At 46.3% G+C, this 24,347-nt stretch overlaps 1 pseudogene; it reads left to right on the forward strand.

Moving 5' to 3' along the window:
* Positions 1-189: 189 nt before the first annotated feature.
* On the forward strand, positions 190-19,838 carry LOC141998872 (olfactory receptor 2G3-like; annotated as a pseudogene).
* The last annotated feature ends 4,509 nt before the right edge of the window (positions 19,839-24,347 follow it).

The following is a 24,347-nucleotide window of genomic DNA, read 5'->3' on the forward strand; positions in this document are numbered from 1 at the left end:
GGCCCTGCTCCATGAGACAGGAAGATATATGAGTTCAGTGCCTTCTGAACAAAACTGTTGGACATCACAATCGAAGACTGGATTAAGTTAGTGAAGGCAGCTGTATGGGTGTTGAGAGTACCTGAAGAAGATCATGTGGATTTTGTGGAAGAGTATCTCAAAGTCCAGGCCAGATCGACAGTGAAGTTCATGGCAACAGCTGACAAGCCAGATGTAGAGAAGACATTTCAGCTTCTCTTAGAGGTGTATGGAGACAAAGTGCCCATTGGAACCAGACTTAAGGAATTCTATGAGCTGACACAGAATCCAGGTGGGACCATTTGGGCCTACTCATATGAGCTCCAGGAGAGAATGAGCCAGGTGAAGTGCTGGGACCGACAACAAGTTCCAGACATTGATATCGTCCTGAAAGCGTAGTTAGTGCTGGGGCTCCGGGATGATTCCCTCCACTGTGAGATGAAGAAGAGGTTTAAATAAGAGCCCAGTAAGAATTTCCATGAACTCCTGCCAGCTGCCATTACATGGCCTGAATTAGAGCAAGATCCTGTGGAGGAGATGGCCAAGCTCAACCCCTGTACACAGAGTGGAGGCCTAGGTAATGCAGCTACTGGGGAAAAGGCTTTTCCCCAAACACAGGTAACACTGGAAAGTTTAAAAGAAGCTGTCCAGAAACTGGCCAGCAAACAGGGGGTGATGCTGAAAGTGATGACTGAGGTGATGAAAGGTAAAATCTCCCCTTGTACGCCAAAGGATCCCGAAGATCCCCGCTGAAGGATATCCAGGGAAGGTACATTTACTACACTTGTGAAAGGCCAGGGCGTACTAGCTGAGAATGTCCACTGAGAAGAAGACCAGAGCCCCAGGTACTCAAAACCAAAGGGGCATCAGGAATGAGTGGCCCATCTACAGTAGAAGGCCAAGTTGTGGCAGAAGGATTCCTAGGCCTGACCTTGGTGGAAAATCAGTCTGCATACAGTGCTGATAGGATCTCGGACAGTGCCAGCATATCTATGGACTTGTGTGAGTGAGCATTTGGAGACTAACTGCTGAAGTACTTGTGGCCGAGGTGAAGATCAGCTGTTTGTTTGATACTGGCTCAGAAATCACCACTAAAACCGAGTTCCATTTTCAAAAATATTTGAAGGATAAGGAGCCGACCATACACCAAATACACAGTTTGTACATGTAACAGCAGCTAATGAAATGGCAACCCCAGCGGCGGGATGCCTTGAAACAGACACAGTCTGTAGAGCTGAGTGTTTCTCTACCAGTAGAGCGGTAGGTGGCTTTCATCTTGGTCCATGTGGACCCTCCATTACAGCTGGTTGGGAATTTTTCAACTCAAGATTTTCTTGTCAGAATATGCTGATTCATCTAACCCGACAATTTTGGGTGGGGGGGTGTCAATATTTTTTGAGAAAAGTAAAAAAGTTTCAAAATTGTGGAAACCTCCCATTTTGACGTTTAGTAAATGGAAATTTCCATCTTTCTGGTTCGAAACAACTTTTCATTTAGGAAATTAAACATTAAACAAAACATTTCAATCGACCCAAACTAATTTTTTTTATACATTTTTGGTTCACGCAAATTTTCAAGATTTCAACTTTTTGTGCTGATTCCAGATCGGGAAAGGTTTAAAATGTCAAACAATTTCACAAGATGTGAACACGCTTTCCTACCCATCTCTGTTCTCTATCATTTGAGTGCCCTGCTCAAGATGGCATTGGTCCATGAGTTATATGAGTGGAGCAGACAGGGAATTCCTGCCCAAATATCCCTCACTTCAGTAAAGTCTTCCTACAACATTTACTGGCCAGCTTGGTAACTAGAGGGCCCAGAGCTCTGTGAGTGTAATCACTTATCTCCACACACAGTATTGTTATTTATTATTTATGTTAAGCTGACAGCGCCGAGGTGCCCAGTCATAAACCAGGTCCCCACTGTGCCAGGCGCTGAACAAACACAGAACAAAGAGACAGTTGCTGCCCAAAGGAGCTGACAATCTAAGTATAAGACAAGAGACAACAGATAGATACAGACAGATGTGGGAGCACAAAGTAACAATGAGACAGTATTGGTCAGCAAGGTGAGCAGATTACCTAGCAAATAAAACAAACACGCAATCTAAGCTTAATATAGTAAAGAAATTGGATATTGTGATGGGGCAAGGCCAGATGGCTATAGAAAAGTAGTGGGAGATAGATATATTAGCTCCAGGCTAAACAAATCCCTGGTACCAGGATAAGTTAAATGGCAGCTGCTCCAGGTCAATTAAGACACCTGGGGCCAATTAAGAACTTTCCAGAAGTCAGGGAGAACGCTAGGTTGATTGGGACACCTGAAGCCCATCAGGGACTGGCTGAAACTAGTTAAAAGCCTCCCAGTTAGTCAGGTGGGTGCGGATGTCAGGAGCTGTGGGAGGAAGTTGCGCTGTTGGAGAGACTGAGCAGTACACACCATATCAGGCACAAGGAAGGAGGCCCTCACTGGTTTATGATGAAAATGGCTCAGTAGACTGTGACCCTTGTCTCTAGAGAGAGGAGGGTTACGTGGAGGGTCACAGTGAGCCTCTGAGGCTAGCGAAATCCACCAGAAAATGCGGGACCCAAGGAGACAGGGACAGAGCTTTGTCACAATATGTATAGCAAATTCACACCCTACATGTTGTTTAGGCAGATTGCAGAGATTCCTGAAGGCAAGCTACACTTGCTTGCAGCTTAAAACCCCAGTTATTCCTTTCACAGGCTAGACAACCCTCTAGCCTAGGTTCAGCCTTACTCCCCTAGTTCAGTCTTTTTGTTTCTCCAGGTTTTCCAGCAGTCACCTTTCTTGGGCGGCGAATCAGTGAAGAACGAACTATGATGATGTCACTCACCTGCCTTAAATAGCTTTAACATATGGCAGGAACCCTTTGTCTCCCAGTTTGATTCCCACACCCGGTCAGTGGAAAAATACGAGTATTATCATGGGTCCAGCGCCAGGTTACTTGGTCACATGTCCCTGTAGGGCCACCACATCCTTGCTGTTTCCAGAATCCCCAGAAAGGCTTACCAGTGGGAGATTAGCATCTTTTAAGACCTATTATTCTCCCTAATGGCCCTTCCCCCAGCCAGCCATCTAGACTTATGGCATTCTGTCTAGTGGATTTTCCGCAGGTGTAAACACACTTGTAATAGATGCATAGACAATCTTCCTAACTTCAGATACCAAAACGATATATGCTTACAAGTAGGATAATCATATTCAGTAAATCATAACCTTTCCAAAGATATCTCACATGCCTTATCCTGCACAAAATACATCATGGCTATGCCATACTCATGTCATAATAATATTACTATGAAGAATATGGGCAGTAATGCCACATTGAGCTCCCAATATTTTTTTCATGGGTGTTCCAACCCGGAGCACCCACGGAGTCAGCACCTCCATGCCGAGATTTCAGAGGGAGGAAGTGGGTGAAGTAATATCTTTTATTGGACCAACTTCTGTTGGTGAGAGACACAAGCTGTCTAGCTACATCGAGAAGTTGGTGCATTAAGAGATAGATAGATAGATAGCATTAGGATCTAAACCAGTGGTTCCCAAACTGGAGTTCGTGAACCCTTGCGGGTTCATAGAAACATAGAATATTATGGTTGGAAGAGACCTCAGGAGGTCATCTAGTCCAATCCCCTGCTCAAAGCAGGACTAGCACCAACTAAATCATCCCAGCCAGGGCTTTGTCAAGCCAGGCCTTAAAAACTTCTAAGAATGGAGATTTCACCACCTCCCTAGGTAACCTATTCCAGTGCTTCACCCCCATCCTAATGAAACCGTGTTTCCTAATTGTTAGGATATAGATATTCAGGCCTGTCTGCAAAAGCCTATACTTTAAGAATTTAGGTGTATTCTTATCACTTGGCTAGTTATAGAAGTATGAAAGAGAGAATCAAAATCACTGTCTGACTGGATAAGGCCTTTTCTCACTGTGACAGTCTGAGGCCCTGTGCTAAGGCTAAGGCCTCTGGCTAAGCAGCAGAGGCAGCCATAAGCTGGGAAGCGAACGGTCACCTCCTCACTTTCCAACCTAGTCACATTGAAATAAGGTGCTATTGGGCTGTTAGGAATACAATGCTGTCCTGATAATGCCTATCACCTCCAGAGAAAGGGAAGTGCCTAGAAGATGTAAAAGGAAACTTAGTTTGACAGCATCCTGTCTGGCAAGAACTCACTTATCAATAGCAGGGGGGTGAAATCCTCATTTCTTTGTTGTTCTATCATCGTAGTCTCCACTTCCCTATTGTTTGTCTGTATAACCTCTGTCTGGTTCTGTGATTGTTTCTGTCTGCTGTATAATTAATTTTGTTGGGTGTAAACCAATTAAGGTGGTGGGATTGGTTAGTTAAATTTCAGTAAAATGATTGGTTAAGGTATAGTTAAGCAGAACTCAAGTTTTACTATATAGTCTGCAGTCAATCAGGAAGTCTGTGTGGGGGCGGAATGGGAACAGGAAATGGGGGTGGGGGAATTGAAATAATGTTTTGCTAAGGGCGGGGGGAGAATGGGAATAGGGAATGGGAACAGGGACACATACCAGGCTCTGTGGTGTCAGAGCTGGGAAGGGGGACACTAAGGAAGGAAATTGGAATCATTGCTTGCTGGAAGTTCACCCCAATAAACATCGAATTGTTTGCACTTTTGGACTTCAGGTATTGTTGCTCTCTGTTCATGCGAGAAGGACCAGGGAAGTGAGTGGGTGAAGGAATAAGCCCCTAACACTAATATCCAACCTAGACCTCCCCCACTGCAACTTGAGACCATTACTTCTTGTTCTGTCATCTGCCACCACTGAGAACAGCCTAGCTCCATCCTCTTTGGGACCTCCCTTCAGGTAGTTGAAGGCTGCTATCAAATCCCCCCTCACTCTTCTCTTCTGCAGCCTAAATAACCCCAGTTCCCTCAGCCTCTCTTCGTAAGTCATGTGCCCCAGCCCACTAATAATTTTTGTTGCCCTCCGCTGGACTCTCTCCAATTTGTCCACATCCCTTCTGTAGTGGGGGACCAAAACTGGACACAGTACTCCAGGTGTGGCCTCACTAGTGCTGAATAGAGGGGAGTAATCACTTCCCTCGATCTGCTGGCAATGCTCCTACTAATAAAGCCCAATATGATGCTGGCCTTCTTGGCAACAAGGGCACACTGCTGACTTATATCCAGCTTCTCATCCACTGTAATCCCCAGGTCCTTTTCTGCAGAACTGCTGCTTAGCCAGTCGGTCCCCAGCCTGTAGTGGTGCATGGGATTCTTCCTTCCGAAGTGCAGGACTCTGCACTTGTCGTTCTTGAACCTCATCAGATTTCTTTTGGCCCAATCCTCCAATTTGTCTAGGTCATGCTGGACCCTATCCTTACCCTTCAGCGTATCTACCTCTCCCCTTAGCTTAGTAATATCTGTGAACTTCCCGAGGATGCAATTCAATCCATCATCCAGTTCATTAATAAAAATATTGAATGAAACGGGCCACAGGACCGACCCCTGGGGCACTCCGCTTGATACTGGCTGCCAACTAGACATCGAGCTGCTGATCACTACCCAATAAGCCTGACAATCTAGCCAGCTTTCCATCCATCTTATCATCCATTCATCCAATCCATACTTCTTTAACTTGCTGGCAAGAATACTGTGGGGGACTGTATCAAAAGCTTTGCTAAAGTCAAGATATATCACATCCACCGCTTTCCCCATATCCACAGAGCCAGTTATCTGATGATAGAAGGCAATCAGGTTGGTCAGGCATGACTTGCCCTTAGCGAATCCACGTTGACTGTTCCTGATCACCTTCCTCTCCTCCAAGTGCTTCAAAATAGATTCCTTGAGGACCTGCTCCATGATTTTGCCAGGGACTGAAGTGAAGCTGACCGGTCTGTAGTTCCCTGGGTTCCCTTTCTTCCCTTTTTTAAAGATGGGCACTATATTTGCCTTTTTCCTATCATCCGGGACCTCCTCCGATTCCCATGAATTTTCAAAGATAATGGTCAATGGCCCTGAAATCACATCAGCCAACTCCCTCAGCATCCTTGGATGCATTAGATCTGGACCCGTGGACTTGTGCATGTCCAGCTTTTCTAAATAGTCCTTAACTTGTTCTTTCACCACTGAGGGCTGCTCACCTCCTCCCCATACTGTGTTGCCCAGTGCAGCAGTCTGGGAGCTGACCTTGCCTGTGGAGACCGAGGCAAAAAAAGCATTGAGCACTTCAGCTTTTTCCACATCATCTCTCACTAGGTTGCCTTCCCCATTCAGTAAGGGGTCCACATTTTCCCTGACTTTCTTGTTGTTGCTAACATACTTGTAGAAATCCTTCTTGTTACCCTTCACATCCATTGCTAGCTGCAACTCCAATTGTGCCTTGGCCTTCCTGATTACACCCCTGCATGCTCAAGCAATATTTTTATTCTCCTCCCTAGTCATCTGTCCAAATTTCCCCTTCTTGTAAGCTTCCTTTTTGAGCTTAGGCTCACTGAACATTTCACTGTTAAACCAGGCTGGTCGCCTGCCGTACTTGCTGTTCTTTCTGCACATCGGGATCGTTTGTTCCTGTACCCTCAATAAGGCTTCTTTGAAATACAGCCAGCTCTCCTGGACGCCTTTCCCCCTCATATTAGCCTACAGCTAGTATGGTTTTGCTACCATTTGCAACACCATACTTATACAAGAAAGCCTTTTCCTTGTATGAACATCTGAAAACCAAATACAGAATCAGACTCAGGTTTGCAAAACGTATCAGGGGGTTCTCAGAAAAAATTCTGTAATGGTGGACAGAGCTGTCCCTAGGGACTCTGGGTGCGGGGGCCAGCAGCCCGAGCCCCGTGACCATGACTTCCTGGCAGAACATAAACTTCGGTTGGATCAGTGCACTAAAACCAATATAACTGCATGCCAAAAGGACTTCGCAAAACTTTGAGGCAATACTTTTCAGCTATGTCAGGGGATGATGGCTGGATTCGCAACCCTTTTGATGATACCACTTTCTCAACGCAGATATTGAGCACTGAGGAAAAAGAGAAATTGATTGAGATCTCCTGTGATTATGAAATGAAAAGGAATTTCAGAAGTCTGTCATTAATCACCCTTTGGCTGAGTTTAAGAAACGAGTACCCCCTGCTGGCCGAAAAAGCTCCTATAGTTTTGTTACCATTTTCAACAACATACTTATGCAAGAAAGCATTTTCCTCGTTTGCACATCTGAAAACCAAATGCGGAAGAATGAGTTTAAGCTTTATTGTAGTTGTGTGTTGTTTGCCTGGACTGCTCAAGATCTGAATGCTTGTGGGAGGAACTCTTTATTTGAATTGGCTTCTTAAATACCTTCATGCTGTTTCACGTCTGGTTCTCCTTGATGAAACATGTGGGAGGCTTAATCGAAGTGATATGAGTTACAAAAGTGAAATCTTGGAAGAGTGTTGCAGTTTTCAGAATGTAATAAAATTAATAATGTAATGATAAATAATAATGTAATAATAAATAGTGTATAATAAGCATGTTATAAAAAACCCAAATTATTTGAAAGATCACTGCTTCTATAATTTATGCTCAGGTAAGGGAGAAAATCCCTGGAAATATTCAGTTTTAGGGGAGGATTTGTGAGATTTGATATTTTCTTGAAAGGGGTTTGCGAGTTGTTAAAGTTTGGGAACCTCTGATCTAGACAGACAGGTAGTCACTTAATTTATTTTTAAGTCTGGAAAGTGGCCAGTTATTTGCGCAGCACAGACACCTAAATGGAACAGTATACTAGGATATAGACATGTCTCATCTGGTCCCCTCAACCTGGGTTCCTCTTGAAACACTTCGATTCACTTCTGTCTGGCACGGAAAAAAATGTCAGTGGCCTGTCTGGCTCCGCTGTAAGATCATCAAGATTGTGTCACAGATAGCAAGCATCTTTAATGAGACACAGATTTCCCCAGACATGAGCGGAAGCCAATGTGCTAACAGTGCCTGCTGCGCTGCGTCCCGACGCCTAATGAAGAGACCTGGGGCAACAGCACCCTGCTCCCAGAGGGCCCTAACCCCTCAGGAGGCACGCGGAACCAGGCGGCTCCCAGAGCTTTCTCTGTTGCAGGCAGGGATTGGGACTCTCTGCACAGAGCTGCCATGGAACTCGTTGAGGTGACACACTGGAGAGTCAAGGGCTCACCAGCTAAGGGCTGGGACAAAAAGGAGAGAGACTTGACCGAGATCACAGAAATGAACCATCAGGGAAGTGTTCTGCCCAATGCCTGTGCCAGACAAATAACTGGCCAGTTACTCCAGAACCCCATACCCCCTGCCACAGATCAGTGGCCAGCTAGTTCAGTACCCCATACCCCCCTGCCGCAGATCACTGAACAGTGACTCCAGAAGCCCATACACCTCTGCCCCAGATCACTGGTCAGGTACTCCAGTACCCCTGTCATAAATATGAAGGGAAGGGTAACCACCTTTCTATATACAGTCCTATAAAATCCCTCCTGGCCAGAGGCAAAACCCTTTCACCTGTAAAGGGTTAAGGAGCTAAGATAACCTCGTTGGCACCTGACCAAAATGACCAATGAGGGGACAAGATACTTTCAAATCTGGAGAGCGGGGTGGAACAAAGAGTTTGTCTGTCTGTGTGATGGTTTTGCCAGGGAACATATCAGGAATGCAGCCTTACAACTCCTGTTAAGTTAGTAAGTAATCTAGCCAGAAATGCATTAGATTTCCTTTTGTTTAATGGCTGGTTAAAATAAGCTGTGCTGGATAGAATGTATATTCCTGTTTTTGTGTCTTTTTGTAACTTAAGGTTTTGCCTGGAGGGATTCTCTATGTTTTGAATCTGATTACCCTCTAAGGTATTTACTATCCTGATTTTACAGAGGTGATTCTTTTACCTTTTCTTTAATTAAAATTCTTCTTTTAAGAACCTGATTGATTTTTCATTCTTCTTAAGATCCAAGGGTTTGGGTCTGTGTTCACCTGTACAAATTGGTGAGGATTTTTATCAAGCCTTCCCCAGGAGAGGGGGTGAAGGTCTTGGGGAGATATTTTGGGGGAAGACATCTCCAAGTGGGCTCTTTCCCTGTTCTTTGTTTAACACGCTTGATGGTGGCAGCATACGGTTCAAGGACAAGGCAAAGTTTATACCTTGGGGATGTTTTTAACCTAAGCTGGTAAGAATAAGCTTAGGGAGTCTTTCATGCAGGTCCCCACATCTGTACCCTAGAGTTCAGAGTGGGGAAGGAACCTTGACAACCCAATACACCCCTGCCCCAGATCACTGGTCAGTTACTCCAGTGCCCACACACCTCTGACCCAGATCACTCGACAGTGACTTCAGTATCCCATACACCCCTGCCTCAGATCACAGGCCAGTTACTCCAGTACCCCACACACCTCTGCCCCAGATTATTGTCCAGTTACTACGGTACCACATACTCCCCTGCCCCAGATCACTGGCCAGCTAGTCCAGTACCCCATACACCCCTGCCCCAGATCACTGGCCAGCTAGTTCAGTACCCCATACACCTCTGTCCCAGATCACTCGACAGTTACTCCAGTACCCCGTACCCTCCTGCTCCAGATCATTTTCCAGTTACTCCTGTACCCCACATTCCCCTGCCCCAGATCACTGGCCAGTCCCCCATGCACCCTGTGCCCAAGTCACTGACCATATAAAAACAATGAGGAGTCTAGTGGCACCTTAAAGACTAACAGATTTATTTGAGTATAAGCTTTTGTGGGTAAAAAACCCACTTCCTCAGATGCATGGAGTGAAAATTACAGATACAGGTGTAAATATATATTAGCACATGAAGAGAAGGGAGTTATGTTACAAGTGGAGAACCAATGTTGAAGGCCAATTCAGACAAGATGGATGTGGTCCACTCCCAATAATTGATGAGGAGGTGTCAATACCAAGAGAGGGAAAATTGCTTTTGTAGTGAGGCAGCCATTCCTAGTCCCTGTTCAAGCCCAGTGTTAAGTTTGCAAATGAATTGTAGCTCTGCAGTTTCTCTTTGAAGTCTGTTTTTGAAGTTTTTTTTATTGAAGAATGGCTACTTTTAAATCTGTTATTGAATGTCCAGGGAGATTGAAGTGTTCTCCTGCTGACTTTTGTATGTTACCGTTCCTGATGTCTGACCTGTGTCCATTTATGCTTTTACGTAGAGACTGTCTGGTTTGGCCAATGTCCATGGCAGAGGGGCATTGCTGGCACATGATGGCATCTACCATATTAGTAGATGTGCAGGTGAATGAGCCCCTGATGGTGTGGCTGGTGTGGTTGGGTCCTATGATGGTGTCGCTAGAGTAGATATGGGGGACAGAGAAGGCAACGGGATTTGTTACAGGGATTGGTCCTTGGGTTAGTATTTCTGTGGTGTGGTGTGTAGTTGCTGGTGAGTATTTGCTTCAGGTTGGGGGCCTGTCTGTAAGCAAGGACTGGACTGCCTCCCAAGGCCTGTGAGAGTGGGGGATCATTTTCCAGTATAGGTTGTAGATCATTGATGATGCGCAGGAGAGGTTTTAGCTGGGGGCTGTATGTGATGGCCAGTGGTGATCTGTTATTTTTCTTGATGGGCCTGTCCTGTAGTAGCTGCAGGAGACTTGTGGCCAATTTGGTGTGTGGGGGACCCTGGGGCTCCACAAACCTCTGCAGCTGAGTCCCAGCTCCTTGGGGAGGCTTCAGGGAGGCACAGCCCCTCCCCCCCACCCCGCTTTGACATCCATAAGGGCGCAGTCTGCTCCCTCCCCCACAACCATGGCCCTATGCAGTCAGGGACAACTATCGTGAGCCGTGCAAGGAGCAGCTTCCTACAGTCACAGAGACACTGGGCCCTTCTCAGCTGTTCTTCAGAGCTGGGGAAGCCCAGGTATAGTGTGATACCATTCTCAGGAGCCCAGAGACCCCAGGTCTGGGGTAGGATGGGGATCAGGGATACAGGCTGGGGATCCTACCTCCTTCCATCCATTCTTCCAGCCATCCATTGTACTTCTATCCATCTCTCTGCATCTCTCCCCCACTCGCTATCCATCTGCTCATCCATCTCTCTTTCTCTCCCTCTGTATCCTTCTATCCATCTACCTCTCCCTCCTTCCATCCTGCTACCCATCCATCTCTCTGATCTATCCTCTCTTTATTGCTGTTTTTATCCATCCTTCTCTCTGCCTTTCTTTCTGTCCTAACAATTCACCTCTCTCTTCCTCTCTTTCTCATCCATCCACTCTCTCTCCATCCCTCTCCCTATAACCATCTCTCTCTGTCTCCTCCCCATCTCTGGGATTTTATTTATTCCATTACTGTGGACTCTGGGCTTCTAGGAGACCCTGCCAGTTGAGAGGCGCAGGGTATCCCTTCCAGCATGGGGCAACCTGTCCCCAGATACTTCACTCACACACCAAGCGGGCTAGGTCTCTGGGATGAGGGGTATTCTGTGACCATGTGACACTGGCTCTGAACATCCAGTTTTCTCCATTCCCCTCCTTTTGAGACACACTCCAGGGCCCCAGAAGAGTGTGGGGCAACACCTACAGTCTCAGGGTTTCCAGAGCCAGATGCAGATGGTGCCGCCAAACAGCAGGGCGCAAAGTTAGCTGGTCTCCCTGAGCCCAGACACCCCTGACCATGGAGACTCTTAGTGTAGACCCAGAGACCCTGGTCTACACTAGCGGGGTGGGGATCGATCTAAGTTACACAACTTCAGCTACGTGAATAAGGTAGCTGAAGTCGACGTACTTAGATCGACTCACTGTGGTGTCTTCACCGCGGTGAGTCGACTGCTGCCACTCCCCCATCAACTCCGCCTACGCCTCTCGCGGCGGTGGAGTACAGGAGTCAATGGGAGAGCGCTTGGGGGTCGATTTATCGCATCTAGACTAGATGCGATAAATTGATCCCTGCTGGATCGATCGCTGCCCGCCGATCCAGCGAGTACTGTAGACATTTAGACATTCAGATCCACAGCTCGGGGCTGCTTCGTCCCAGGCCCTCGGGCATTGGAACATCTGAACTGTCTGGAGCTGTTCAGGTGTTATACCAATAAAATAAATATCAGCAGGATCTTATTAAAGGGAATAAGGCAAAATGCCACATTTACTGTGAACACAGAAAGAATCATAGTAAGCAGTTAGTTATAGCTATAACATTCCATTCAATTTCATATTTATTCACACGTTCATTCATACACACACACACACACAGGTTCTGCAAGGTTGTTATCATAGTTACCAGCCTTAGAGTTGCTCATGCCAAGCCACTGGCCAGGTGGCCTGCACATGAGGAGGGAGCAGGGCCTTGTCAGATGCTCATCTGATGGTCCTGGAAGTTGGTTTGCAGAATCAGACCCCAAAGTTTTCAGTTTCTAGAATCCATTTTAATAGGAATTTATTCCTATGCCAGTCTATGAGAATTGCTTCATCATGCTGTTGCTGAATCAATCAGCAGATAACACATTCCTGACGGCTCCGTGCTGCCAGATGTTATCTTGTTCTTTGTTTCTCCCATCCTTGAGGCTGCTGGGTGGATTCCACTCTGCCCTCCGGGGGTCCTCTGGTTGTCTCCACTCTGCGAGAGATAAATACAAAAAAGGGCGGGGAGTCTCTGTGTGTTGTTTCTGTTGTTACAAAGTATCACTTTGAGTCTCTCTCTGTGCCAATAGTTGTTGTTGCAAAGTATTGCTTTGAGAACAGACTCTGTCTTAGGATGTACTAATACAATTAGCAGCTTGCAAGTTTCACACAGAGAGGGAGAGAAACAGTAAAACCAAGAGACCAAAACCCAAGAGACCTCTTAATTAGTAATACTCTGGTATTTAAGCTATGGGGAATCAAACTCATTTGTGATTTTAATACAGAGCTTCTTTAATATGATCCAACATAGGCAGGAGGGATCTGAAGAGAGCACAGCCGGAGATGAATGGACGTGAGCCCGGGGTTTTTTCCACCACTCGTTCATGATCACTGTGCTTATTACTGGGGAGGGTTCAGGAGCTGGGAAGTGGGCCATTAGAGATTGTTAGGTGCTCAGATACTGCGGTGCTGGGGACCAGACAACTATCATAGATTGGTAGATTTGGTTAGGGTTGGAATCTGTCTTATCCAGGGTCCATAACCCACAAATTTATGTAGGGATAACTTTCCACAGGTGAGTAGTTAATCACCTGGGTACGCGTCTTCAGGACTGGATCCTGTGTTTGTAAAGTGCTGTGTAAACCTGTTGTCCCTTGAGAGGCCCTGATCCTGCAAAGATTTATGCATGTGCTTAACCTAAGCCCACAGGCAGTCCTGCTGACATCAATTGGATGTGGTTTGGATAAAGGAGATTAAGGCATGTAGGCAGCATAGGCCAAATTTATAAAGGGATTTAGGTGGCTACAGATGCAGATGGGTGCTATGGGCCTAACTCCTATTGGAATCAGTGGGAGTAAGAAAATCCTACTTGGTGCCTATCTGCATATTTAGCCCTATCTGAACCCATAATCCCTCTGAAAATCAGCTGGATTTGGGTGCATCATTCCTTAAAGCTCCTTTGGAAACCCCAGCTCTAAGTGCTGGTAGGATCAAGGTCTGAAATATTATTAGTGGTGCAGGGATTATTTTATTCCCTTCCTGCATGCTTAGACTGTGGTCCCTGTCAGTTGCACAGAGAAGTACATACAAATAATAGATTCATGTCAACAGTGGCAGTAGAGTCATAGAATCATAGACATGTAAGACTAGAGGGTACCTCCAGAGGTCATATGGTCCATACCCCCATATTGAGACAGGAATAAGATTACCAAGACCATACCTGATCAGTATTTGTCCCACCTGTTCTTAACAAACTCCCAGGATGGTATGGCATTCCGGGGTGCAATCCAGAGTAGCGAGGAGTTGTGTCACCCCTGCACTGCAACCTTGCCTGCCTCCAAATGTTTTCCTGTTTTAGAGTCCAATATGGGTCGCTCACAAGCAGCCTCCAAGCATGTGGGTCACACCCTGTGTGTCTGTGCATAGCCACAACCTGGTCCAGCAACTCTTACCCCAGCAGCTTGTCCGCAAACACCAGCCACATTCTGGCTTCTACCAGCCCTGGTTACTACTTGTGGGGTGATCCCAACACATTCCTCGTCCAGAATTCCACCCCCCCACCTCCAAGATGTGTGTTCTGCACTGCCCAGCCCTCTCCTGGACAGTTCAGATATTTTTGGTCTGTTGCCCCTGTGAGGGGAGCAATATGCAACAGTTTGTGACTTTAAATGGAGTTACTCACACAATTCAGTTTAAATGCAGGAATGGATCAGTTTGGATTACGGAATAAAACACCTTTATTTCACTACAAAGAGAGAGATTTTAAGTGAGTACAAGTATAAGGTATTAAAGTCAGATTGGTTACAAGAGAAATAAAGATAAATCGCTTCCTAGTACTAAACCTTAGCAAAGCAGACTTGGCTCAAGGTGAAATCCCTTACCACATGCTCCCAGTAACATTGCTGAGCCATGTATTCCATCCGTGATGTCCTCTATCGTGGGTCCATTCCTCTGAACCTGGTGTAGTATGCTGTGTACCTCTGTACCTTACCTGTAGTAAATTCACCTTTGTCCTCAGGGTTTGGGACCTTGACTATATGTCAATTTGTTGTGCCAACCTGTACCTGTATGCCCTTTGTGTATTGTTTTGCCGGGGGTCCTATAAGTTACTGTTTCCTGTTTGAGTCACTGTTTAATAAACCAGTTTGCTTTATAGTTAGTTTTCTTTTCATTGATAGATAGGGACTGGGGGAACGAGTCTGCTGGGTGGGAACTCTGAGGTGTGGAACCTAGAGCACATCCAGTTAACCATAGGCAAGATCTGAGTTCCTGGTTAACAGGGTGACCACAACACATTCCTAGTCCAAAATTCCCTCCCTACCCCCCACAAGATGTTTGTTCTGCACTGCCCAGCCCTCTCATGGACAGTTCAGATATTTTAGGTCTGCTGTCCTGTGAGGGGAGCAATATCCAACAGTTTGCTACTTCAAATGGAGTTACTCATACAATTCAGTTTAAATGCAGTAATGGATCAGTTTGGATTATGAAATAAAACACCTTTATTTCACTACAAAGAGAGAGATTTTAAGTGAGTACAAGTGTAAGGTATTAAAGTCAGACTGGTTACAAGAGAAATAAAGATAAATCGCTTCCTAGTACTAAACCTTAGCAAAGCAGACTTGGCTCAAGGTGAAATCCCTTACCACATGCTCCCAGTAACATTGCTGAGCCAATTCTCAGGCCAAAATCTGCTCCCAAAGTCCAAAGGCTGTTTCTTTTGTCTTCTTAGGGGAAAGAGAGAGAGATGAATAGGGAAAGATACTTTGGGGTGTTTCTGCCCCTCACTTTTATTGTCCAGTCCCCCTTTGAAATGAATTTTATTGAGGATTATGCCTAGATGAAGTACATTCCTGCTGTGAGGACAGAGACAAGGAGTCTCATGGTGAAAAATGTGCCAGGCTGTTGTTTGTTTAAATGCAGATAGGGTTGTTCCTTCCCCACTTCCTGGCCTAAGACTGCCCACTTGATAGGTGGTTGCCCATCAACTTTGATGATACCTGGCTAGACTCCTTTGTGTTCAAGAAACTGCTTTACCCAGACTTGTTTGGTAAATGCATTTCAGACCTAATTTCAGCTTATGTTTATTATTTTATGTAGACTGTTGCTACACACATTTCGTCATGATAGTATTGACAAGCGAGTTATTGGTTTTCAAAGCTCTCTCCAATAGGCTTAGAGCAGCTGAGCCAATGCAGCATTTTAAGTTTAGACTTTCCCTTAGAAGGTTTTCTTAATAGCTAACCTGAATCTCCTTTAATACAGGCTAAGCCCATTACTTCATGTCCCACCCTGTGTGGACATGGAGAACCACTGATCACCATCCTCTTTGTAACAACTTTTCACACATTTGAACACTGTTTCCAGGTCCCCCTTCAGCCTTTTGTCCTCTAGACTAAACATGCCCAGTTCTTTCAGCCTTTCCTCATAGGTCATGTTTTCTAACCCTTTGATAGTTTTTGTTGATGTCCTCTGGACTCTCTCCAATTTGTCCATAACTTTCTTAATGCATAATATATTATATTATTAATTAATTAATAGTAATAATCATTAAGATAATCATTTAAACAACCGACACACATTACATTATTTCATTCTCTCCATATAATTAACTCCTTTCAGCCATAGATTGTAGATAGATAGGTCAATAGATTTCTGTTTATCAGCCAGTTTTTCAAAGTGATCTAAAATGGAAACAAATAGGTAGATTACCCTGTAATTTGCCATGCCACATCAGGGACAGAGTGCAGTTAGAAGTTCAAATTTGGGGTTTGGTCATAGGGCTTCTGACATACATCCTCCTGCAAAAAATTACCACTTAAGAATTGCCAATGCTTATAATGTTTTACTGAGCAGACCTGGGGAACTAATCAGTTGCAGAAACCCCCCAACAACCCACTCTCCTGTTGGTAATAGCTTATCTAAAGTGATCACTCTCCTTATAATGTGTATGATAATCAAGGTGGGCCATTTCCAGCACAAATCCAGGGTTTAACAAGAACATCTGAGGAACAGTGGAGGGGGGGGGGGGAGGGGAGAAAAACCTGGATTTGTGCTGGAAATGGCCCACCTTGATTATCATACACATTATAAGGAGAGTGATCACTTTAGATAAGCTATTACCAGCAGGAGAGTAGGGTGGGGAAGAGAAAACCTTTTGTAGTGATAAACACCCATTTTTTCATGGTTTGTGTGTATAAAAACATCTTCTGTATTTTCCACAGTATGCATCCGATGAAGTGAGCTGTAGCTCACGAAAGCTTACGCTCAAATAAATTGGTTAGTCTCTAAGGTGCCACAAGTACTCCTTTTCTTTTTGCGAATACAGACTAAGACGGCTGTTACTCTGAAAACTGGTCATAAACTGACACAGAAAAATCCACAGACTTCAACGGAGAAAAAAGAACTATAAGAACAGGATGCTTTGCCATGGGGCTTTGGGTTCGTCTTGCCACGACTCCAGGAGCATCGGATCGTGACCGACAGAGCCTGGCTCTCCTCTGTGACCAATCTGGCTGGTGACTAGATTGATCCAGACTCTGGACTGGTAACTACAAACATGGACTGGCAGGACTGTGTGCATGGTGTGTGTGTGTAACTGAAAAGCATATGCTTTATTCTCAATAAATGTGGCATGTTGCCTTCTCCCCTATAAAAAATCTCGTGTACTTTGTATAAGCATAACAATAAGAGTTATTCAAAAATTTTCTAACAGATACAAAATTTGTAAATTATTGTAAAGGTCAGAGTTAAGGTTACAATTTGAGTTAAAAGTGTTTTTCTTTGAAGTTTCTGAGAAGGGCATTGCATGTTGAAATGACCTCATCATATACACTATCGAGGATTCAAATGTTTAAAGAATATATGTTCCCATGATTCAGGGTATAAGTCAGCCTCTAACTGTCTGCACTGAGGAAGAAATTTCTGTTATGGGTAGATTGTCTCATTGCCTATTCTCTGACATACATATCCTAGAACTGCCACAGCTGCACTTTACCATGACAACTTGTTTGAAGTATTATTGTAGTCAGGCTGGTCCCAGGATCTGAGCAATGCAAAGTAGGTGAGGTAATCTCTTTTATTGGACCAACTTATATTGGAGGCTTCAAAAGAAAGCTGCACAACACCTTCAAAAGATGACACTGAAGAATTTAAATTCATAAATCTTCTGGACACTGAAAACCCTGCACTTAACAGAGACTCTGGTTTTATGGCCCATTACAACAACTTGTGACACACCCTGCTGCCTACTAACCTTTCATTGTCTGACAACTGCAGAGGTGTTAATTTCCCACTTTGTGTTTATTGCCCACTTCATTTTAAGTGGTTTTCTGCAATGTGCTTAACCATCTGTCCTGTCTTGTATTTAACTTGAACACTCTGGTTACCCTCTCCAGAGTTCTGTGAAGCTCGAAAGTTTGTCCCTTCCATCCACATAAGTTGGTCCAATAAACGATATTATCTCGTTTACCTTATCTCTCAACTCTGTTTCTTGGCATCCAGATGTGCCACAGGGTGGACTGAGCCCTTTATGAGGGAACTACTCCCACTCACCTTTGGCTCATTAACAGCCTTGACGAGGCCTGACAGGGGACAGGAGTTCCTGATAAAGAGCCAGAGGGGAAGGGAACAGGAGGTGGAAGCTGTGGCAGAGAAGAGCAGCATTGAGCAGGAGGCCCTTACAGGGGACCCTGACTGGGAGAAGGGATGGGGCCTGGAAGCCAGAGCCAGAAGTTGAGCTCTAGCTCGGAAGGGCTGGAAGTGGTGGCTTTATGAAGTGCTTACCAGGATGGAAGAAGAGCCCGGGTGTGGTAGAAGACCCCAAAGCTGAATATGAACTTTTGAGTTGTTGTGATGAACTTTCTTTTGGGACTTGGAGGGTTCTTCTGAACTGTTTCTGTTATTAAATGAGCCCCAGGCAGGGCTGGTGTTAGCCATGAGAAAGACTGTGTGGATTTCTTAAGGGCTCCTGAAGAGGAGAAAGAGAGGCAAAGCACCACAGAGCCAACCCTTGTCATGAGGGGGATTTTGGGAGGTGGAGGGCCCTGTTACAGTATCCTATGACTGCCATCAATTGCCACAGATCCATTCTGATTTAATTTTGTGACATATTATTAAGGATAAGAATAAAACTAGAGTCATAGTTAGGAGCCCCAGTCACAACTAGGATCTGTATAAATACAGAATAATAATAATAATTAATAAAACGCCTTATGTCCCAAAGACCTTACAATCTAAGCATCCATTTTCAATGACAAATCTATTTATTGGCAATATATCCTATTGATCCCACGAACTGCCACAGATCCAATTTTCTAGGACACTTTGATTCCCTGGCATATGGATCCTCCTTTGTCACTAAGTGCCACAGAACCACTTTTCTGCGATGAAGCCATTCCCTGGCAGAAGGATCTGACCTGCCACCCAACTGGCCCAGACTGACTATTATAAAGTCACAAGTGGGCATGGTTTATTCAGAGCAAATGGGGCTGCCCTTGAATGTGACCCTCCTGTGTATGGCTATTGGGGCACCTTTCAGCCTTATCTTTGTCCCTTCTCCCTGCAGCAGGAAAGAGGGAACGGAAGGTCCCAGTGGGAGTTTATCCTATTGGGGGTCTCTGACCAGCCATGCCTGAAGATGTTGCTTTTTGTGGTCTTCCTGGTCTTGTACGTCCTGAACCTGGTGGGGAACCTGGCCATCATCATTGTCTTGTGGCTGTAACCCAGTCTCCACACCCCTATGTATTTCTTCCTTAGCAACCTCTCCTTCCTGGATCTTTGCTACACCACCAGCACCGTTCCTCAGATGCTGGTGAATTTACAAGTTCATCACCTGGGCCGGCTATGTGGCGCAGCGCTACATCTCCCTCTCGCTGGCTGGCACTGAGTGTATCCTGTTGGCCATCATGGCCGATGACTGCTACGTCGCCATCTGCCACCTGCTGCGCTACACTATCGTCATGAGCTGCCGCCTCAGCCTGCAGATGGCGGCCACCATCTGGCTGAACAGCTTCAGCAACTCCATCCTTCAGACCAGCCTGACCGTGTGGCTGCCCCAGTGCGGACAGAACTGGCTTGACCACTTCGTCTGTGAGGTGCCGGCCCTGCTCAAGCTCGCCTGTGTCGATACCTCTGACAATGAGGCCCAGGCATTTGCTGTCAGTGTGATCTTCCAAATGGCACTGCTGGGCCTCACCCTGGTCTCCTACGGCTACAAAGGCACCATAAATAAATTACCTGGAAGGAAGAATTTAAACGGAATAGTCTAAATGATAATTGGGAACTGTTTAAGAAAACTTTACCAGGTGTCTGAAACTCCACAATCAATGAAAAAGGTCACGTTGGTTTAAAAAACCAACAACAACATGGGCCATGGCTCTGAGGGGAAGGGAAGGCAGATATAAAAAGAAGAAAATAATATATAATGAATAGAAGAAATGGAAAGTTGATAGTAATGGACATAAATTAAAAGTTAGAAATTATAGAAAATTGATAAGGTAAATAGCAGAATTAAGAACAATAAGATGTTTTTAAGTATTAGGAACTAAAAGAATCCTAATAATGATATTAGCCCATTACTAGATGGAAATAGCAGAATTCTCAATAATAGTGCAGAAAAGACAGACGTTCAATAAATATTTCTGTTCTATATTAGGAAAAACCAGATACTGTCATCATATCATATGATGATGAAACTTTCCAATAGTATCTTGTGAAGATGTTAAAGAGCAGCTACTAAAGTTAGGTAGTTTTCAATCAACAGGTCTGGAAAACTTACATCCAAGAGATTTAAAAGAGTTGGCTGAGGAGCTCATTAGACCATTAATGGTGATTTTCTATAACTCTTGAAACAATGGAAAAATTCCAGAAGACTAAAAGGGTGCTTTAAAAAGAGTAAATGGGATCACTTGGGTAACTGTAGGCCTGTCAGCCTGACATTGATCTGGGAAATATTAATGGAGTGGCTGATACAGAACTCTATTAATAAAGAATTAAAGAAGGGTGTGAAGGAACAGAAAGATTGCTGCTGGGTACAGCAGGGGTCAAAGAAAACCTGTGGGCTCACCTAGTCCCACTGCGTTATACCTGCAGCCAATGCCAGGCCTGGAGGGGGGAGAAAAGAAGAGAGCCTGGCTCAGTCAGGGGCTGACTGGTGAAGAGGCAGGAGCTCTCTGTATACCTTCCTAAAGGCACAGACCGGCAACCAGCCTGCCAACGCAGCCACTGGAGGCAAGTAAGTCTTCCCCTGCCAAGGGGAACCTGCAGATAAGCCCAAACTGCCTGAAAACTGGACTAGAGGGGCCACACCCCAAACTAAAATGGCTTGCATAGGGAGCAGCTCAGGAAAACATGGATGGGAGAAAGATCCATCTCCCCTGTTTAGGGGTTTGAGTGACACAGGACCCCGGGCCAGGACCTGAGGGAAAAGGAGAGGTCAGGTCCTCCTACAGCCCCCCAACCAACGATCTAGCCACTAGGCAGTCCAGCCACTGAAGGCCCTATTACAAATGGTGGAGAATGCAGGCACCGATCTAGTCCCTGCTGAAGGGAATTTAAAAAAAAAAAAGTCCCAAGGACAAACCCTTGAATGAAACAGCTGCTGAAACGGGTGACCTAGCAAAACACCCACCATCAACAGCAACACCAACAACTCCTGCAGCAGATGGCCATGCAGCAGTAGCAGTTAGTTCCCAAATTGGCAGCCCAACAGCAGCAGCAGTAGCTGGCCCAACAGGTTGCATCCATTTTGCGACCCGCTGCTCCAACCGAGCTGCCTAGCCCCGCCCCTATCAGGCTTGCCAAAATGGGGCCCGACGATGATCCTGAGGCTTTCTTAGAGACTTTCAAGTGGGTGGCAGTAACCCAGTGGCCCTCAGACTAATGGGTTGCAGTGCTGGCCCCGTATTTAACCAGGGTACTGCAGACCACATACCATGTGTTAGACCCCACCACCATTCAGGACTATGCCCAAGTTAAGGCAGCGATCCGCAACACCCTAGATATCTCAGAGGAAACATTCCAGCAATGCTTCCAGGAGGAGCGGTACCCACTGGGAGCCCGACCCTGCTTGTTGCCTGGAAGCTTCACAGCTCATTCTGGAAATGGCTCAAACCAGAAGCAAAGATGGGGGCGCAGGTCACTGAACAGGTCCTGCTAGAGCAGTTTGTCCAGATCCTACCCCCTGGGGGAAGAGAGTGGATGTTGTGGCATCACCCTGACACCACGACAGATGCCATCCAGCTCATGGAGAACTACCTAGCCAGAAAGTCCCCCATGATGATTCCCTTCGGGGTCAGCTAGAACCAAGAGCCCCATGCCCCTAAAGGATGGTACCACCCAACGGATACCAGGATCGTGAGGAATGTCAGCCTCCTCCCTCCCTATCAGAGCTCCCGAGGGCTCAAGGATCCAGAGGTGCCAGGGCTTCCCAACCCAGCTCGGGAGACCACAGGTCCACCAGAGGCCCAGCCAGGGTCCTTGCTTGGCCCAGAACTTGGGGAGACCCGTTGTGACCAGAGCAATCGGGTACTCAGGCAGGAAACCCCTTGCGCCACCCAAGATCAGGACTGGTGTTTCATGTGTGGCCATTCTGGGCACTGGTCCGGAGAATGTCTGTACATGGAATGTAGCTTTGGGAAGGTCTGGACTCCGCGAGCATGAGCACGCCCTGGGAAACCAGCAAAACTGACCATCCTGCTGCTGTTAAATGGGAGAGAAGTAATGGGACTAGTAGATTCAGGTGTGCCCAGATCCTGGTACAAAGTACATGGTGCCTAATCCTGGCCCAACCCAGGGCACCATCATGTTACAGTGCATGCACGGGGACGTGAGGGCCTACCCCCCCACAGAAGTGACTTTAATGGTGGGGAGACATGAAGAGCCCCTGATGGTTGGTCTGGCCATGACACTGGCCTAGTCAGTTATTTTAGGCAGGGAATGGAACTATTTTGGGGAATTGTTAGCCAACCTGGTCAAGGGCCCCTGCCTCTGGCCACCGGCTGGCCTGCAGCTGCAACCCTTGTGGGGGTGGGGGAGGTTGCTGACCCTGGTGAAGGGACTTCCCAGTCCTCAGCATCAACCCAGGCCAACCAGGCCCCATCCCAGCCAGGAGGGGAGCTCCCCCCATTACCCGAATAGGAGATTCTGACTCACCTCTCTGACTTTGTGGAGGAGCAACAGGATGACAACACCCTGAGTCAGTCATACGACTAGGTGGCGGTGTAGGAGACTAGGGGAGACTGTTGAACCCCACCAAGCATGACGGTTCCCATGCTATGAGATTCAAGATGACCGTCTGTACCACACAGAGAAAGACCAACTGATCAAAGAGGTTTGACATCAGCTCTTGGTGCCCCGACTGTACCGGAAGCGGGTTATGTGACTCTCCCATGCCATACCCACGGCTGTGCACCTTGGAAGGGAAAGGACGCTAGCCCAGATTTTAGCCCCGTTCTTTTGGCCAGGGGTCTACCGAGACATAGCAGACTTCTGTGCCTCATGCCCAGAGTGCCGGCTCACCGCACCTCGGCCAGCTGAGAGAGCCCCCATTGATCCCCCTCCTGCCTGTAAGTGTACCCTTTGAGGATGCAAGAAGAAACTAGAATGATACAAATCAAAACGGCACACATTAAATGGATTAAAAACTGGCTGACAGGTCTCAAAGGGTATGTCTACACTGCAATAAAACACCCATGGCTGGCCCAGGTCAGCTGACTCAGGTGTGCGGGGTTTGGGCTGTGGGGCTAGAAAATTGTAGTGTCAATGTTGGGGCTAAGACTGGAGCAGAAAGGATTCTCTCAGTGTCTAAGAGTGCATGGCCGTCCCCCTCGTCAATCTCCGAGGGAGGCCACTGCTCCTCGCTACACTGGGACATTGCCTGCACACAGCCCTGGAGTGAGCCCTGCTAGAATAGGGTTACCATACGTCCGTATCTGCCCAGACATGTCCGGATTTTTGGTTCTTAAATCGCCATCCGGGAGGAATTTTTAAATATCTAAAAAAGTCCGGGATTTTGCCATTATTATTTTTCCCCAAAGAAGAGTTGATCATTCAAGAAAGAGAGTGAATGTTAATCATTTGAGAAAGAAAGTGAATGTTGATCACTCAAGAGAGTGCCTGCTTTTTCCCCCTTGCTCCCAGCGCTTGTGCCACGAAACAGCTGTTTCACGCGGCTGGGAGGGAGGGGGGAGGAAGGGGAATGAGGCATGCTCAGGGGAGGAGGCGGGGCCGGGGCAGGGATTTGGGGAAGAAGTCCAATGGGGCAGGGAGGGGGTGGAGTTGGGGCAGGGACTTTGGGGAAGGAGTTGGAATAGGGGCGGGGAAGGGGTGGAGTTGGGGCGGGGTGGCGTAACTCTGGTAATATGGTAATATGGTAACTCTGTGCTCAAAATCCCCATAGCAAGAACGCACCATTGCGGCCCCTTACTGAGGCAACCTCTGAGTATCTTTCCCGGACCTGAAAAAGAGCTTTGGGTAAACTTGGAAGCTTGTCTCTCTCACCAACAGAAGTCTGTCCAATGAAAGATATTACCTCACCCAGCTGGTCTCTCTATATAACTCAAACAGAAAGAAGGGATCCCTAATCCCTTTAGGTATATCTTGCTTCATATGGTAGTGTGAACTCTGGCCACCTGCTGCATCTAATCCTTCCGCCATTCAATATAGCTACAGATACCACAGTGAAGATCAGTTTTAATGAAGACACATTATACAGGAAATGCAAATCTTTGTGACACTATACTAAGATAGATAGATCGATCGATAGATCAGTGGCCCCC

The sequence above is a fragment of the Natator depressus genome, chromosome 14, assembly GCF_965152275.1.
Source record: "Natator depressus isolate rNatDep1 chromosome 14, rNatDep2.hap1, whole genome shotgun sequence".
Lineage (NCBI taxonomy): Eukaryota > Metazoa > Chordata > Testudines > Cheloniidae > Natator > Natator depressus.